This window comes from Musa acuminata, chromosome BXJ1-8 (assembly GCF_036884655.1).
Source record: "Musa acuminata AAA Group cultivar baxijiao chromosome BXJ1-8, Cavendish_Baxijiao_AAA, whole genome shotgun sequence".
NCBI lineage: Eukaryota > Viridiplantae > Streptophyta > Magnoliopsida > Zingiberales > Musaceae > Musa > Musa acuminata.
Genome location: NC_088334.1, coordinates 38,810,585 through 38,826,083, shown reverse-complemented (window position 1 = coordinate 38,826,083; position 15,499 = coordinate 38,810,585). Strand labels below are relative to the sequence as shown.

Sequence of the window (15,499 nt, the reverse complement as noted above, 5' to 3'; positions counted from 1 at the left end):
GGAAAGCTCTCTCCGAGCCCTACGAGATTGACTGCTTAGCGGTCACGGCAAATTCCGAGGCCCAAAACCATCGCCTCGGAGGTCGACGGGAGAGGTTTTGGCCGCTCGGGGCGCAAAAAGGAGTAAAACACGAGGACTTCCCAGGGGGTCACCCATCTTAGAACCATGTCTGGTCATTGTATGTTTTATGAAGAAATTTTTAGATGATGATTTCATTATTCTCCTGCTATATATATGTTAATGACATATTTATTGTTGGCCATAATGCTGGAAAAATTGAAAAGCTTAAAAGAGAGTTTTAAGTAAGTCTTTTGGCCGCTCGGGGCGCAAAAAGGAGTGCAACACAAGGACTTCCCAGGGGGTCACCCATCCTAGTACTACTCTCGCCCAAGCAGGCTTAACTTCGGAGTTCTGATGGGATCCGGTGCTTTAGTGCTGGTATGATCGCACTCGTTTTGTGTGCGTCGTCCCTCGCCTTTGTGCACGTCGCGGACGGCGCATCGACGACCGGAGCCCCGAAACCTCTCGAACGATCTCGGAATCGCCATTGTCGGATCCCTCCGATGCCCACGAGGCCGACCGCGTACCGGACACGGCAAGCGCGCGCCGAAACCATCGGGACTTTCTCGAACGAACTCGGAATCGCTATTGCGGCCCCATTCCGGAAAGCTCTCTCCGAGCCCCACGAGACTGACTGCGTAGCGGTCATGGCAAATTCCGAGGCCCAAAACCATCGCCTCGGAGGTCGACGGGAGAGGTTTTGGCCGCTCGGGGCACAAAAAGGAGTGCAACACGAGGACTTCCCAGGGGGTCACCCATCCTAGAACCATGTCTGGTCATTGTATGTTTTATGAAGAAATTTTTAGATGATGATTTCATTATTCTCCTGCTATATATATGTTAATGACATATTTATTGTTGGCCATAATGCTGGAAAAATTGAAAAGCTTAAAAGAGAGTTTTAAGTAAGTCTTTTGGCCGCTCGGGGCGCAAAAAGGAGTGCAACACAAGGACTTCCCAGGGGGTCACCCATCCTAGTACTACTCTCGCCCAAGCAGGCTTAACTTCGGAGTTCTGATGGGATCCGGTGCTTTAGTGCTGGTATGATCGCACTCGTTTTGTGTGCGTCGTCCCTCGCCTTTGTTCACGTCGCGGACGGCGCATCGACGACCGGAGCCCCGAAACCTCTCGAACGATCTCGGAATCGCCATTGTCGGATCCCTCCGATGCCCACGAGGCCGACCGCGTACCGGACACGGCAAGCGCGCGCCGAAACCATCGGGACTTTCTCGAACGAACTCGGAATCGCTATTGCGGCCCCATTCCGGAAAGCTCTCTCCGAGCCCCACGAGACTGACAGCGTAGCGGTCACGGCAAATTCCGAGGCCCAAAACCATCGCCTCGGAGGTCGACGGGAGAGGTTTTGGCTGCTCGGGGCGCAAAAAGGAGTGCAACACGAGGACTTCCCTGGGGGTCACCCATCCTAGAACCATGTCTGGTCATTGTATGTTTTATGAAGAAATTTTTAGATGATGATTTCATTATTCTCCTGCTATATATATGTTAATGACATATTTATTGTTGGCCATAATGCTGGAAAAATTGAAAAGCTTAAAAGATAGTTTTGAGTAAGTCTTTTGGCCGCTCGGGGCGCAAAAAGGAGTGCAACACGAGGACTTCCCACGGGTGACCCAAGCACGCTTAACTTCGGAGTTCTGATGTGATCCGGTGTTGGTATGATCGCACTCGTTTTGTGTGCATCGTCCCTCGCCTTTGAGCACGTCGCGGACGGCGCATCGACGACCGGAGCCCCGAAACCTCTCGAACGATCTCGGAATCGCCATTGTCGGATCCCTCCGATGCCCACGAGGCCGACCGCGTACCGGACACGGCAAGCGCGCGCCGAAACCATCGGGACTTTCTCGAATGAACTCGGAATCGCTATTGCGGCTCCATTCCGGAAAGCTCTCTCCGAGCCCTACGAGACTGACTGCTTAGCGGTCACGGCAAATTCCGAGGCCCAAAACCATCGCCTCGGAGGTCGACGGGAGAGGTTTTGGCCGCTCGGGGCGCAAAAAGGAGTAAAACACGAGGACTTCCCAGGGGGTCACCCATCTTAGAACCATGTCTGGTCATTGTATGTTTTATGAAGAAATTTTTAGATGATGATTTCATTATTCTCCTGCTATATATATGTTAATGACATATTTATTGTTGGCCATAATGCTGGAAAAATTGAAAAGCTTAAAAGAGAGTTTCAAGTAAGTCTTTTGGCCGCTCGGGGCGCAAAAAGGAGTGCAACACGAGGACTTCCCAGGGGGTCACCCATCCTAGTACTACTCTCGCCCAAGCAGGCTTAACTTCGGAGTTCTGATGGGATCCGGTGCTTTAGTGCTGGTATGATCGCACTCGTTTTGTGTGCGTCGTCCCTCGCCTTTGTGCACGTCGCGGACGGCGCATCGACGACCGGAGCCCCGAAACCTCTCGAACGATCTCGGAATCGCCATTGTCGGATCCCTCCGATGCCCACGAGGCCGACCGCGTACCGGACACGGCAAGCGCGCGCCGAAACCATCGGGACTTTCTCGAACGAACTCGGAATCGCTATTGCGGCCCCATTCCGGAAAGCACTCTCCGAGCCCCACGAGACTGACTGCGTAGCGGTCACGGCAAATTCCGAGGCCCAAAACCATCGCCTCGGAGGTCGACGGGAGAGGTTTTGGCCGCTCGAGGCGCAAAAAGGAGTGCAACACGAGGACTTCCCAGGGGGTCACCCATCCTAGAACCATGTCTGGTCATTGTATGTTTTATGAAGAAATTTTTAGATGATGATTTCATTATTCTCATGCTATATATATGTTCATGACATATTTATTGTTGGCCATAATGCTGGAAAAATTGAAAAGCTTAAAAGAGAGTTTTAAGTAAGTCTTTTGGCCGCTCGGGGCGCAAAAAGGAGTGCAACACGAGGACTTCGCAGGGGGTCACCCATCCTAGTACTACTCTAGCCCAAGCAGGCTTAACTTCGGAGTTCTGATGGGATCCGGTGCTTTAGTGCTGGTATGAGCGCACTCGTTTTGTGTGCGTCGTCCCTCGCCTTTGTGCACGTCGCGGACGGCGCATCGACGACCGGAGCCCCGAAACCTCTCGAACGATCTCGGAATCGCCATTGTCGGATCCCTCCGATGCCCACGAGGCCGACCGTGTACCGGACACGGCAAGCGCGCGCCGAAACCATCGGGACTTTCTCGAACGAACTCGGAATCGCTATTGCGGCCCCATTCCGGAAAGCTCTCTCCGAGCCCCACGAGACTGACTACGTAGCGGTCACGGCAAATTCCGAGGCCCAAAACCATCGCCTCGGAGGTCGACGGGAGAGGTTTTGGCCGCTCGGGGCGCAAAAAGGAGTGCAACACGAGGACTTCCCAGGGGGTCACCCATCCTTGTACTACTCTCGCCCAAGCACGATTAACTTCGGAGTTCTGATGGGATTCGGGGCTTTAGTGCTGGTATGATCGCACTTGTTTTGTGTGCGTCGTCCCTCGCCTTTGTGCACGTCGCGGACGGCGCATCGACGACCGGAGCCCCGAAACCTCTCGAACGATCTCGGAATCGCCATTGTCGGATCCCTCCGATGCCCACGAGGCCGACCGCGTACCGGACACGGCAAGCGCCCGCCGAAACCATCGGGACTTTCTCGAACGAACTCGGAATCGCTATTGCGGCCCCATTCCGGAAAGCTCTCTCCGAGCCCCACGAGACTGACTGCGTAGCGGTCACGGCAAATTCCGAGGCCCAAAACCATCGCCTCGGAGGTCGACGGGAGAGGTTTTGGCCGCTCGGGGCGCAAAAAGGAGTAAAACACGAGGACTTCCCAGGGGGTCACCCATCTTAGAACCATGTCTGGTCATTGTATGTTTTATGAAAAAATTTTTAGATGATGATTTCATTATTCTCCTGCTATATATATGTTAATGACATATTTATTGTTGGCCATAATGCTGGAAAAATTGAAAAGCTTAAAAGAGAGTTTTAAGTAAGTCTTTTGGCCGCTCGGGGCGCAAAAAGGAGTGCAACACGACGACTTCCCAGGGGGTCACCCATCCTAGTACTACTCTCGCCCAAGCAGGCTTAACTTCGGAGTTCTGATGGGATCCGGTGCTTTAGTGCTGGTATGATCGCACTAGTTTTGTGTGCGTCGTCCCTCGCCTTTGTGCACGTCGCGGACGGCGCATCGACGACCGGAGCCCCGAAACCTCTCGAACGATCTCGGAATCGCCATTGTCGGATCCCTCCGATGCCCACGAGGCCGACCGCGTACCGGACACGGCAAGCGCGCGCCGAAACCATCGGGACTTTCTCGAACGAACTCGGAATCGCTATTGCGGCCCCATTCCGGAAAGCTCTCTCCGAGCCCCACGAGACTGACTGCGTAGCGGTCATGGCAAATTCCGAGGCCCAAAACCATCGCCTCGGAGGTCGACGGGAGAGGTTTTGGCCGCTCAGGGCACAAAAAGGAGTGCAACACGAGGACTTCCCAGGGGGTCACCCATCCTAGAACCATGTCTGGTCATTGTATGTTTTATGAAGAAATTTTTAGATGATGATTTCATTATTCTCCTGCTATATATATGTTAATGACATATTTATTGTTGGCCATAATGCTGGAAAAATTGAAAAGCTTAAAAGAGAGTTTTAAGTAAGTCTTTTGGCCGCTCGGGGCGCAAAAAGGAGTGCAACACAAGGACTTCCCAGGGGGTCACCCATCCTAGTACTACTCTCGCCCAAGCAGGCTTAACTTCGGAGTTCTGATGGGATCCGGTGCTTTAGTGCTGGTATGATCGCACTCGTTTTGTGTGCGTCGTCCCTCGCCTTTGTTCACGTCGCGGACGACGCATCGACGACCGGAGCCCCGAAACCTCTCGAACGATCTCGGAATCGCCATTGTCGGATCCCTCCGATGCCCACGAGGCCGACCGCGTACCGGACACGGCAAGCGCCCGCCGAAACCATCGGGACTTTCTCGAACGAACTCGGAATCGCTATTGCGGCCCCATTCCGGAAAGCTCTCTCCGAGCCCCACGAGACTGACAGCGTAGCGGTCACGGCAAATTCCGAGGCCCAAAACCATCGCCTCGGAGGTCGACGGGAGAGGTTTTGGCTGCTCGGGGCGCAAAAAGGAGTGCAACACGAGGACTTCCCAGGGGGTCACCCATCCTAGAACCATGTCTGGTCATTGTATGTTTTATGAAGAAATTTTTAGATGATGATTTCATTATTCTCCTGCTATATATATGTTAATGACATATTTATTGTTGGCCATAATGCTGGAAAAATTGAAAAGCTTAAAAGATAGTTTTAAGTAAGTCTTTTGGCCGCTCGGGGCGCAAAAAGGAGTGCAACACGGGGACTTCCCATGGGTGACCCAAGCACGCTTAACTTCGGAGTTCTGATGTGATTCGGTGCTGGTATGATCGCACTCGTTTTGTGTGCGTCGTCCCTCGCCTTTGTGCACGTCGCGGACGGCGCATCGACGACCGGAGCCCCGAAACCTCTCGAACGATCTCGGAATGGCCATTGTCGGATCCCTCCGATGCCCACGAGGCCGACCGCGTACCGGACACGGCAAGCGCGCGCCGAAACCATCGGGACTTTCTCGAATGAACTCGGAATCGCTATTGCGGCTCCATTCCGGAAAGCTCTCTCCGAGCCCTACGAGACTGACTGCTTAGCGGTCACGGCAAATTCCGAGGCCCAAAACCATCGCCTCGGAGGTCGACGGGAGAGGTTTTGGCCGCTCGGGGCGCAAAAAGGAGTAAAACACGAGGACTTCCCAGGGGGTCACCCATCTTAGAACCATGTCTGGTCATTGTATGTTTTATGAAAAAATTTTTAGATGATGATTTCATTATTCTCCTGCTATATATATGTTAATGACATATTTATTGTTGGCCATAATGCTGGAAAAATTGAAAAGCTTAAAAGAGAGTTTTAAGTAAGTCTTTTGGCCGCTCGGGGCGCAAAAAGGAGTGCAACACGAGGACTTCCCAGGGGGTCACCCATCCTAGTACTACTCTCGCCCAAGCAGGCTTAACTTCGGAGTTCTGATGGGATCCGGTGCTTTAGTGCTGGTATGATCGCACTCGTTTTGTGTGCGTCGTCCCTCGCCTTTGTGCACGTCGCGGACGGCGCATCGACGACCGGAGCCCCGAAACCTCTCGAACGATCTCGGAATCGCCATTGTCGGATCCCTCCGATGCCCACGAGGCCGACCGCGTACCGGACACGGCAAGCGCGCGCCGAAACCATCGGGACTTTCTCGAACGAACTCGGAATCGCTATTGCGGCCCCATTCCGGAAAGCTCTCTCCGAGCCCCACGAGACTGACTGCGTAGCGGTCATGGCAAATTCCGAGGCCCAAAACCATCGCCTCGGAGGTCGACGGGAGAGGTTTTGGCCGCTCGGGGCACAAAAAGGAGTGCAACACGAGGACTTCCCAGGGGGTCACCCATCCTAGAACCATGTCTGGTCATTGTATGTTTTATGAAGAAATTTTTAGATGATGATTTCATTATTCTCCTGCTATATAAATGTTAATGACATATTTATTGTTGGCCATAATGCTGGAAAAATTGAAAAGCTTAAAAGAGAGTTTTAAGTAAGTCTTTTGGCCGCTCGGGGCGCAAAAAGGAGTGCAACACAAGGACTTCCCAGGGGGTCACCCATCCTAGTACTACTCTCGCCCAAGCAGGCTTAACTTCGGAGTTCTGATGGGATCCGGAGCTTTAGTGCTGGTATGATCGCACTCGTTTTGTGTGCGTCGTCCCTCGCCTTTGTTCACGTCGCGGACGGCGCATCGACGACCGGAGCCCCGAAACCTCTCGAACGATCTCGGAATCGCCATTGTCGGATCCCTCCGATGCCCACGAGGCCGACCGCGTACCGGACACGGCAAGCGCGCGCCGAAACCATCGGGACTTTCTCGAACGAACTCGGAATCGCTATTGCGGCCCCATTCCGGAAAGCTCTCTCCGAGCCCCACGAGACTGACAGCGTAGCGGTCACGGCAAATTCCGAGGCCCAAAACCATCGCCTCGGAGGTCGACGGGAGAGGTTTTGGCTGCTCGGGGCGCAAAAAGGAGTGCAACACGAGGACTTCCCTGGGGGTCACCCATCCTAGAACCATGTCTGGTCATTGTATGTTTTATGAAGAAATTTTTAGATGATGATTTCATTATTCTCCTGCTATATATATGTTAATGACATATTTATTGTTGGCCATAATGCTGGAAAAATTGAAAAGCTTAAAAGATAGTTTTGAGTAAGTCTTTTGGCCGCTCGGGGCGCAAAAAGGAGTGCAACACGAGGACTTCCCACGGGTGACCCAAGCACGCTTAACTTCGGAGTTCTGATGTGATCCGGTGCTGGTATGATCGCACTCGTTTTGTGTGCATCGTCCCTCGCCTTTGTGCACGTCGCGGACGGCGCATTGACGACCGGAGCCCCGAAACCTCTCGAACGATCTCGGAATCGCCATTGTCGGATCCCTCCGATGCCCACGAGGCCGACCGCGTACCGGACACGGCAAGCGCGCGCCGAAACCATCGGGACTTTCTCGAATGAACTCGGAATCGCTATTGCGGCTCCATTCCGGAAAGCTCTCTCCGAGCCCTACGAGATTGACTGCTTAGCGGTCACGGCAAATTCCGAGGCCCAAAACCATCGCCTCGGAGGTCGACGGGAGAGGTTTTGGCCGCTCGGGGCGCAAAAAGGAGTAAAACACGAGGACTTCCCAGGGGGTCACCCATCTTAGAACCATGTCTGGTCATTGTATGTTTTATGAAGAAATTTTTAGATGATGATTTCATTATTCTCCTGCTATATATATGTTAATGACATATTTATTGTTGGCCATAATGCTGGAAAAATTGAAAAGCTTAAAAGAGAGTTTTAAGTAAGTCTTTTGGCCGCTCGGGGCGCAAAAAGGAGTGCAACACGAGGACTTCCCAGGGGGTCACCCATCCTAGTACTACTCTCGCCCAAGCAGGCTTAACTTCGGAGTTCTGATGGGATCCGGTGCTTTAGTGCTGGTATGATCGCACTCGTTTTGTGTGCGTCGTCCCTCGCCTTTGTGCACGTCGCGGACGGCGCATCGACGACCGGAGCCCCGAAACCTCTCGAACGATCTCGGAATCGCCATTGTCGGATCCCTCCGATGCCCACGAGGCCGACCGCGTAACGGACACGGCAAGCGCGCGCCGAAACCATCGGGACTTTCTCGAACGAACTCGGAATCGCTATTGCGGCCCCATTCCGGAAAGCTCTCTCCGAGCCCCACGAGACTGACTGCGTAGCGGTCATGGCAAATTCCGAGGCCCAAAACCATCGCCTCGGAGGTCGACGGGAGAGGTTTTGGCCGCTCGGGGCACAAAAAGGAGTGCAACACGAGGACTTCCCAGGGGGTCACCCATCCTAGAACCATGTCTGGTCATTGTATGTTTTATGAAGAAATTTTTAGATGATGATTTCATTATTCTCCTGCTATATATATGTTAATGACATATTTATTGTTGGCCATAATGCTGGAAAAATTGAAATGCTTAAAAGAGAGTTTTAAGTAAGTCTTTTGGCCGCTCGGGGCGCAAAAAGGAGTGCAACACAAGGACTTCCCAGGGGGTCACCCATCCTAGTACTACTCTCGCCCAAGCAGGCTTAACTTCGGAGTTCTGATGGGATCCGGTGCTTTAGTGCTGGTATGATCGCACTCGTTTTGTGTGCGTCGTCCCTCGCCTTTGTTCACGTCGCGGACGGCGCATCGACGACCGGAGCCCCGAAACCTCTCGAACGATCTCGGAATCGCCATTGTCGGATCCCTCCGATGCCCACGAGGCCGACCGCGTACCGGACACGGCAAGCGCGCGCCGAAACCATCGGGACTTTCTCGAACGAACTCGGAATCGCTATTGCGGCCCCATTCCGGAAAGCTCTCTCCGAGCCCCACGAGACTGACAGCGTAGCGGTCACGGCAAATTCCGAGGCCCAAAACCATCGCCTCGGAGGTCGACGGGAGAGGTTTTGGCTGCTCGGGGCGCAAAAAGGAGTGCAACACGAGGACTTCCCTGGGGGTCACCCATCCTAGAACCATGTCTGGTCATTGTATGTTTTATGAAGAAATTTTTAGATGATGATTTCATTATTCTCCTGCTATATATATGTTAATGACATATTTATTGTTGGCCATAATGCTGGAAAAATTGAAAAGCTTAAAAGATAGTTTTGAGTAAGTCTTTTGGCCGCTCGGGGCGCAAAAAGGAGTGCAACACGAGGACTTCCCACGGGTGACCCAAGCACGCTTAACTTCGGAGTTCTGATGTGATCCGGTGCTGGTATGATCGCACTCGTTTTGTGTGCATCGTCCCTCGCCTTTGAGCACGTCGCGGACGGCGCATCGACGACCGGAGCCCCGAAACCTCTCGAACGATCTCGGAATCGCCATTGTCGGATCCCTCCGATGCCCACGAGGCCGACCGCGTACCGGACACGGCAAGCGCGCGCCGAAACCATCGGGACTTTCTCGAATGAACTCGGAATCGCTATTGCGGCTCCATTCCGGAAAGCTCTCTCCGAGCCCTACGAGACTGACTGCTTAGCGGTCACGGCAAATTCCGAGGCCCAAAACCATCGCCTCGGAGGTCGACGGGAGAGGTTTTGGCCGCTCGGGGCGCAAAAAGGAGTAAAACACGAGGACTTCCCAGGGGGTCACCCATCTTAGAACCATGTCTGGTCATTGTATGTTTTATGAAGAAATTTTTAGATGATGATTTCATTATTCTCCTGCTATATATATGTTAATGACATATTTATTGTTGGCCATAATGCTGGAAAAATTGAAAAGCTTAAAAGAGAGTTTTAAGTAAGTCTTTTGGCCGCTCGGGGCGCAAAAAGGAGTGCAACACGAGGACTTCCCAGGGGGTCACCCATCCTAGTACTACTCTCGCCCAAGCAGGCTTAACTTCGGAGTTCTGATGGGATCCGGTGCTTTAGTGCTGGTATGATCGCACTCGTTTTGTGTGCGTCGTCCCTCGCCTTTGTGCACGTCGCGGACGGCGCATCGACGACCGGAGCCCCGAAACCTCTCGAACGATCTCGGAATCGCCATTGTCGGATCCCTCCGATGCCCACGAGGCCGACCGCGTACCGGACACGGCAAGCGCGCGCCGAAACCATCGGGACTTTCTCGAACGAACTCGGAATCGCTATTGCGGCCCCATTCCGGAAAGCACTCTCCGAGCCCCACGAGACTGACTGCGTAGCGGTCACGGCAAATTCCGAGGCCCAAAACCATCGCCTCGGAGGTCGACGGGAGAGGTTTTGGCCGCTCGAGGCGCAAAAAGGAGTGCAACACGAGGACTTCCCAGGGGGTCACCCATCCTAGAACCATGTCTGGTCATTGTATGTTTTATGAAGAAATTTTTAGATGATGATTTCATTATTCTCATGCTATATATATGTTCATGACATATTTATTGTTGGCCATAATGCTGGAAAAATTGAAAAGCTTAAAAGAGAGTTTTAAGTAAGTCTTTTGGCCGCTCGGGGCGCAAAAAGGAGTGCAACACGAGGACTTCCCAGGGGGTCACCCATCCTAGTACTACTCTAGCCCAAGCAGGCTTAACTTCGGAGTTCTGATGGGATCCGGTGCTTTAGTGCTGGTATGAGCGCACTCGTTTTGTGTGCGTCGTCCCTCGCCTTTGTGCACGTCGCGGACGGCGCATCGACGACCGGAGCCCCGAAACCTCTCGAACGATCTCGGAATCGCCATTGTCGGATCCCTCCGATGCCCACGAGGCCGACCGTGTACCGGACACGGCAAGCGCGCGCCGAAACCATCGGGACTTTCTCGAACGAACTCGGAATCGCTATTGCGGCCCCATTCCGGAAAGCTCTCTCCGAGCCCCACGAGACTGACTACGTAGCGGTCACGGCAAATTCCGAGGCCCAAAACCATCGCCTCGGAGGTTGACGGGAGAGGTTTTGGCCGCTCGGGGCGCAAAAAGGAGTGCAACACGAGGACTTCCCAGGGGGTCACCAATCCTTGTACTACTCTCGCCCAAGCACGATTAACTTCGGAGTTCTGATGGGATCCGGGGCTTTAGTGCTGGTATGATCGCACTTGTTTTGTGTGCGTCGTCCCTCGCCTTTGTGCACGTCGCGGACGGCGCATCGACGACCGGAGCCCCGAAACCTCTCGAACGATCTCGGAATCGCCATTGTCGGATCCCTCCGATGCCCACGAGGCCGACCGCGTACCGGACACGGCAAGCGCCCGCCGAAACCATCGGGACTTTCTCGAACGAACTCGGAATCGCTATTGCGGCCCCATTCCGGAAAGCTCTCTCCGAGCCCCACGAGACTGACTGCGTAGCGGTCACGGCAAATTCCGAGGCCCAAAACCATCGCCTCGGAGGTCGACGGGAGAGGTTTTGGCCGCTCGGGGCGCAAAAAGGAGTAAAACACGAGGACTTCCCAGGGGGTCACCCATCTTAGAACCATGTCTGGTCATTGTATGTTTTATGAAAAAATTTTTAGATGATGATTTCATTATTCTCCTGCTATATATATGTTAATGACATATTTATTGTTGGCCATAATGCTGGAAAAATTGAAAAGCTTAAAAGAGAGTTTTAAGTAAGTCTTTTGGCCGCTCGGGGCGCAAAAAGGAGTGCAACACGAGGACTTCCCAGGGGGTCACCCATCCTAGTACTACTCTCGCCCAAGCAGGCTTAACTTCGGAGTTCTGATGGGATCCGATGCTTTAGTGCTGGTATGATCGCACTCGTTTTGTGTGCGTCGTCCCTCGCCTTTGTGCACGTCGCGGACGGCGCATCGACGACCGGAGCCCCGAAACCTCTCGAACGATCTCGGAATCGCCATTGTCGGATCCCTCCGATGCCCACGAGGCCGACCGCGTACCGGACACGGCAAGCGCGCGCCGAAACCATCGGGACTTTCTCGAACGAACTCGGAATCGCTATTGCGGCCCCATTCCGGAAAGCTCTCTCCGAGCCCCACGAGACTGACTGCGTAGCGGTCATGGCAAATTCCGAGGCCCAAAACCATCGCCTCGGAGGACGACGGGAGAGGTTTTGGCCGCTCGGGGCACAAAAAGGAGTGCAACACGAGGACTTCCCAGGGGGTCACCCATCCTAGAACCATGTCTGGTCATTGTATGTTTTATGAAGAAATTTTTAGATGATGATTTCATTATTCTCCTGCTATATATATGTTAATGACATATTTATTGTTGGCCATAATGCTGGAAAAATTGAAAAGCTTAAAAGAGAGTTTTAAGTAAGTCTTTTGGCCGCTCGGGGCGCAAAAAGGAGTGCAACACAAGGACTTCCCAGGGGGTCACCCATCCTAGTACTACTCTCGCCCAAGCAGGCTTAACTTCGGAGTTCTGATGGGATCCGGTGCTTTAGTGCTGGTATGATCGCACTCGTTTTGTGTGCGTCGTCCCTCGCCTTTGTTCACGTCGCGGACGGCGCATCGACGACCGGAGCCCCGAAACCTCTCGAACGATCTCGGAATCGCCATTGTCGGATCCCTCCGATGCCCACGAGGCCGACCGCGTACCGGACACGGCAAGCGCCCGCCGAAACCATCGGGACTTTCTCGAACGAACTCGGAATCGCTATTGCGGCCCCATTCCGGAAAGCTCTCTCCGAGCCCCACGAGACTGACAGCGTAGCGGTCACGGCAAATTCCGAGGCCCAAAACCATTGCCTCGGAGGTCGACGGGAGAGGTTTTGGCTGCTCGGGGCGCAAAAAGGAGTGCAACACGAGGACTTCCCAGGGGGTCACCCATCCTAGAACCATGTCTGGTCATTGTATGTTTTATGAAGAAATTTTTAGATGATGATTTCATTATTCTCCTGCTATATATATGTTAATGACATATTTATTGTTGGCCATAATGCTGGAAAAATTGAAAAGCTTAAAAGATAGTTTTAAGTAAGTCTTTTGGCCGCTCGGGGCGCAAAAAGGAGTGCAACACGGGGACTTCCCATGGGTGACCCAAGCACGCTTAACTTCGGAGTTCTGATGTGATCCGGTGCTGGTATGATCGCACTCGTTTTGTGTGCGTCGTCCCTCGCCTTTGTGCACGTCGCGGACGGCGCATCGACGACCGGGGCCCCGAAACCTCTCGAACGATCTCGGAATGGCCATTGTCGGATCCCTCCGATGCCCACGAGGCCGACCGCGTACCGGACACGGCAAGCGCGCGCCGAAACCATCGGGACTTTCTCGAATGAACTCGGAATCGCTATTGCGGCTCCATTCCGGAAAGCTCTCTCCGAGCCCTACGAGACTGACTGCTTAGCGGTCACGGCAAATTCCGAGGCCCAAAACCATCGCCTCGGAGGTCGACGGGAGAGGTTTTGGCCGCTCGGGGCGCAAAAAGGAGTAAAACACGAGGACTTCCCAGGGGGTCACCCATCTTAGAACCATGTCTGGTCATTGTATGTTTTATGAAAAAATTTTTAGATGATGATTTCATTATTCTCCTGCTATATATATGTTAATGACATATTTATTGTTGGCCATAATGCTGGAAAAATTGAAAAGCTTAAAAGAGAGTTTTAAGTAAGTCTTTTGGCCGCTCGGGGCGCAAAAAGGAGTGCAACACGAGGACTTCCCAGGGGGTCACCCATCCTAGTACTACTCTCGCCCAAGCAGGCTTAACTTCGGAGTTCTGATGGGATCCGGTGCTTTAGTGCTGGTATGATCGCACTCGTTTTGTGTGCGTCGTCCCTCGCCTTTGTGCACGTCGCGGACGGCGCATCGACGACCGGAGCCCCGAAACCTCTCGAACGATCTCGGAATCGCCATTGTCGGATCCCTCCGATGCCCACGAGGCCGACCGCGTACCGGACACGGCAAGCGCGCGCCGAAACCATCGGGACTTTCTCGAACGAACTCGGAATCGCTATTGCGGCCCCATTCCGGAAAGCTCTCTCCGAGCCCCACGAGACTGACTGCGTAGCGGTCATGGCAAATTCCGAGGCCCAAAACCATCGCCTCGGAGGTCGACGGGAGAGGTTTTGGCCGCTCGGGGCACAAAAAGGAGTGCAACACGAGGACTTCCCAGGGGGTCACCCATCCTAGAACCATGTCTGGTCATTGTATGTTTTATGAAGAAATTTTTAGATGATGATTTCATTATTCTCCTGCTATATATATGTTAATGACATATTTATTGTTGGCCATAATGCTGGAAAAATTGAAAAGCTTAAAAGAGAGTTTTAAGTAAGTCTTTTGGCCGCTCGGGGCGCAAAAAGGAGTGCAACACAAGGACTTCCCAGGGGGTCACCCATCCTAGTACTACTCTCGCCCAAGCAGGCTTAACTTCGGAGTTCTGATGGGATCCGGTGCTTTAGTGCTGGTATGATCGCACTCGTTTTGTGTGCGTCGTCCCTCGCCTTTGTTCACGTCGCGGACGGCGCATCGACGACCGGAGCCCCGAAACCTCTCGAACGATCTCGGAATCGCCATTGTCGGATCCCTCCGATGCCCACGAGGCCGACCGCGTACCGGACACGGCAAGCGCGCGCCGAAACCATCGGGACTTTCTCGAACGAACACGGAATCGTTATTGCGGCCCCATTCCGGAAAGCTCTCTCCGAGCCCCACGAGACTGACAGCGTAGCGGTCACGGCAAATTCCGAGGCCCAAAACCATCGCCTCGGAGGTCGACGGGAGAGGTTTTGGCTGCTCGGGGCGCAAAAAGGAGTGCAACACGAGGACTTCCCTGGGGGTCACCCATCCTAGAACCATGTCTGGTCATTGTATGTTTTATGAAGAAATTTTTAGATGATGATTTCATTATTCTCCTGCTATATATATGTTAATGACATATTTATTGTTGGCCATAATGCTGGAAAAATTGAAAAGCTTAAAAGATAGTTTTGAGTAAGTCTTTTGGCCGCTCGGGGCGCAAAAAGGAGTGCAACACGAGGACTTCCCACGGGTGACCCAAGCACGCTTAACTTCGGAGTTCTGATGTGATCCGGTGCTGGTATGATCGCACTCGTTTTGTGTGCATCGTCCCTCGCCTTTGTGCACGTCGCGGACGGCGCATCGACGACCGGAGCCCCGAAACCTCTCGAACGATCTCGGAATCGCCATTGTCGGATCCCTCCGATGCCCACGAGGCCGACCGCGTACCGGACACGGCAAGCGCGCGCCGAAACCATCGGGACTTTCTCGAACGAACTCGGAATCGCTATTGCGGCCCCATTCCGGAAAGCTCTCTCCGAGCCCCACGAGACTGACTGCGTAGCGGTCACGGCAAATTTCGAGGCCCAAAACCATCGCCTCGGAGGTCGACGGGAGAGGTTTTGGCCGCTCGGGGCACAAAAAGGAGTGCAACACGAGGACTTCCCAGGGGGTCACCCATCCTAGAACCATGTCTGGTCATTGTATGTTTTATGAAGAA

At 53.3% G+C, this 15,499-nt stretch overlaps 18 non-coding genes across 18 annotated transcripts; all 18 read right to left on the bottom strand.

The window, feature by feature from the left end:
- Positions 1-333: 333 nt before the first annotated feature.
- LOC135592109 (5S ribosomal RNA) lies at positions 334-452 on the bottom strand. The gene has a single exon (XR_010478875.1). It is a non-coding gene; the product is annotated as a 5S ribosomal RNA (ribosomal RNA).
- Positions 453-996: 544 nt separating this feature from the next.
- On the bottom strand, positions 997-1,115 carry LOC135592108 (5S ribosomal RNA). Its single transcript, XR_010478873.1, has one exon. It is a non-coding gene; the product is annotated as a 5S ribosomal RNA (ribosomal RNA).
- Positions 1,116-2,292: 1,177 nt separating this feature from the next.
- On the bottom strand, positions 2,293-2,411 carry LOC135590957 (5S ribosomal RNA). Its single transcript, XR_010478361.1, has one exon. It is a non-coding gene; the product is annotated as a 5S ribosomal RNA (ribosomal RNA).
- A 544-nt stretch (positions 2,412-2,955) lies between these two features.
- Positions 2,956-3,074, bottom strand: LOC135590261 (5S ribosomal RNA). Its single transcript, XR_010477668.1, has one exon. It is a non-coding gene; the product is annotated as a 5S ribosomal RNA (ribosomal RNA).
- Positions 3,075-3,404: 330 nt separating this feature from the next.
- Positions 3,405-3,523, bottom strand: LOC135590636 (5S ribosomal RNA). The gene has a single exon (XR_010478043.1). It is a non-coding gene; the product is annotated as a 5S ribosomal RNA (ribosomal RNA).
- A 544-nt stretch (positions 3,524-4,067) lies between these two features.
- On the bottom strand, positions 4,068-4,186 carry LOC135590027 (5S ribosomal RNA). Its single transcript, XR_010477434.1, has one exon. It is a non-coding gene; the product is annotated as a 5S ribosomal RNA (ribosomal RNA).
- Positions 4,187-4,730: 544 nt separating this feature from the next.
- Positions 4,731-4,849, bottom strand: LOC135592107 (5S ribosomal RNA). Its single transcript, XR_010478872.1, has one exon. It is a non-coding gene; the product is annotated as a 5S ribosomal RNA (ribosomal RNA).
- A 1,177-nt stretch (positions 4,850-6,026) lies between these two features.
- Positions 6,027-6,145, bottom strand: LOC135590945 (5S ribosomal RNA). The gene has a single exon (XR_010478349.1). It is a non-coding gene; the product is annotated as a 5S ribosomal RNA (ribosomal RNA).
- A 544-nt stretch (positions 6,146-6,689) lies between these two features.
- On the bottom strand, positions 6,690-6,808 carry LOC135589497 (5S ribosomal RNA). The gene has a single exon (XR_010476905.1). It is a non-coding gene; the product is annotated as a 5S ribosomal RNA (ribosomal RNA).
- A 1,177-nt stretch (positions 6,809-7,985) lies between these two features.
- LOC135590933 (5S ribosomal RNA) lies at positions 7,986-8,104 on the bottom strand. The gene has a single exon (XR_010478337.1). It is a non-coding gene; the product is annotated as a 5S ribosomal RNA (ribosomal RNA).
- A 544-nt stretch (positions 8,105-8,648) lies between these two features.
- LOC135592106 (5S ribosomal RNA) lies at positions 8,649-8,767 on the bottom strand. Its single transcript, XR_010478871.1, has one exon. It is a non-coding gene; the product is annotated as a 5S ribosomal RNA (ribosomal RNA).
- Positions 8,768-9,944: 1,177 nt separating this feature from the next.
- On the bottom strand, positions 9,945-10,063 carry LOC135590921 (5S ribosomal RNA). Its single transcript, XR_010478325.1, has one exon. It is a non-coding gene; the product is annotated as a 5S ribosomal RNA (ribosomal RNA).
- A 544-nt stretch (positions 10,064-10,607) lies between these two features.
- On the bottom strand, positions 10,608-10,726 carry LOC135589967 (5S ribosomal RNA). The gene has a single exon (XR_010477373.1). It is a non-coding gene; the product is annotated as a 5S ribosomal RNA (ribosomal RNA).
- A 330-nt stretch (positions 10,727-11,056) lies between these two features.
- On the bottom strand, positions 11,057-11,175 carry LOC135590708 (5S ribosomal RNA). The gene has a single exon (XR_010478114.1). It is a non-coding gene; the product is annotated as a 5S ribosomal RNA (ribosomal RNA).
- A 544-nt stretch (positions 11,176-11,719) lies between these two features.
- Positions 11,720-11,838, bottom strand: LOC135589448 (5S ribosomal RNA). The gene has a single exon (XR_010476855.1). It is a non-coding gene; the product is annotated as a 5S ribosomal RNA (ribosomal RNA).
- Positions 11,839-12,382: 544 nt separating this feature from the next.
- LOC135592105 (5S ribosomal RNA) lies at positions 12,383-12,501 on the bottom strand. Its single transcript, XR_010478870.1, has one exon. It is a non-coding gene; the product is annotated as a 5S ribosomal RNA (ribosomal RNA).
- A 1,177-nt stretch (positions 12,502-13,678) lies between these two features.
- LOC135590908 (5S ribosomal RNA) lies at positions 13,679-13,797 on the bottom strand. Its single transcript, XR_010478311.1, has one exon. It is a non-coding gene; the product is annotated as a 5S ribosomal RNA (ribosomal RNA).
- A 544-nt stretch (positions 13,798-14,341) lies between these two features.
- On the bottom strand, positions 14,342-14,460 carry LOC135592104 (5S ribosomal RNA). The gene has a single exon (XR_010478869.1). It is a non-coding gene; the product is annotated as a 5S ribosomal RNA (ribosomal RNA).
- Positions 14,461-15,499: the final 1,039 nt, after the last annotated feature.